Source organism: Corvus kubaryi, unplaced genomic scaffold (assembly GCF_017639235.1).
Source record: "Corvus kubaryi isolate FWS band 111438036 unplaced genomic scaffold, C.kubaryi_AGA036_p1.0 37387, whole genome shotgun sequence".
In the NCBI taxonomy this organism is placed as follows: Eukaryota; Metazoa; Chordata; class Aves; order Passeriformes; family Corvidae; genus Corvus; species Corvus kubaryi.
This window is the reverse complement of record NW_024581129.1, coordinates 10,539,958-10,541,438: the sequence shown is the minus strand read 5'-3', so window position 1 is coordinate 10,541,438 and position 1,481 is coordinate 10,539,958.

The following is a 1,481-nucleotide window of genomic DNA, read 5'->3' as shown; positions in this document are numbered from 1 at the left end:
TTGTGCCAGGCCACCGGCGGTGGGTCAGAAGCACTGAAGTTGTTCTTTATTTCTAGGGAGGAAAGATTCTTTAGTGAATCAGCGTTGCTCAGAGCTGCTTAGGAGGCGTTGGGGAGAAGAGTGTTTGGGTGTGTTAAGGGGTTTTGTGCACAGCGCTTTTGTTCGTTTTCCTTCTCTCCTTTGCTGCCTCCTCCACAATTTACCTCAAAAAGTCAATCAATATTGTCTTCATTCTCCATTTAATTCTCCTTCTCTACCTGCAGGACTCATTTGGTACATTATTCTTCCAGTCCCAGAAAGTGCTTGGCTCCTTTCCCGAGGCCCTAACACCCTTTTTGTCTTCAGGTGGCATAAAGAAGTCTGTAGACCAAGTTAGAGTTCTTTATTCTACCAAAAAATGACACTTTTCTAATTTCAAAATTCAGTATCCCTATGTTCTCAGCTAAGCCCCTCTCCATTATTATCCCAGAAATTCCCAATGGCCACTTCACAAAACTATACAAACAATTCATACAATAACTCCAACATTACCCACCCCACCTGGTGTAAAGTGTGCAGAAAGGAAAACAACTCTCAGAATCCCAGCGGTTTCTATCAGCCATAGCTACTCCAGAGAACAGTGGGTAGCCAGATTTGTCTAAATTAAACCAGGAAATTCGGCTGCTAAGCTTGTGCCCAGGATTTCCCAGAGATGCATTACAGCTCTCTGTCTGATTTGCACTGAATGGGCATCAGCCATAGCCAAATTTCGGGACAGTCTGCCTTATAAATCATGACTGACACTACATTGTATTGCAGGAATGAACTGTTTATTTCACAGTTGCCAACATTATTCAACTCTTTAGAAATAGTCAGAAAAACAGATGTGTGGCACACAAAGTCCAGGATAGCCATGTCTCCTCCTCCATCAAGCTCCCTGCACTAACTTCTGATCTGAGAGAGCATTTGCAAAGTCCATGAAAGCTGACAGGAATTTCAGCTGTTTCTGATGAGGGAGATGAATTTAAATACTTGATTCATTGGAAAATACTAGAACACAATCCCATCACGCATTCCCATGCGATACTTTACAATATTTAAGCAATTTAAGAGTATAAGGAATGAATATTTTCAAGTTGTAGGTACTTTATAAGAAATCCTATTCAATAGAGAAGATTTCCTCTTCTGTTCTTTACTTTTCTTTAAACAGTTGCACAGGAGAAAAATCCATGTTGCACCACAATAGGTACTTACTGGCCATGTGATCAATGGATGATTTACAAAACCAATTCGGCTGAAGTTCATAATCCTAAACAAGAATTGGACAGAGCCTTGCCTAGAGAGGAAGGGAATATCCATGCCTCTGTGTTTGTGCATTAGTGCTATATATATGAGATACTTATATTAAAAGCCAATGCCACAATTTCAGTTTAAGGAGACATGCACAAAGTTATGGGTGCTCTTATCCCTTCTACTCACATGGAGTACCAAGGCATAACCCA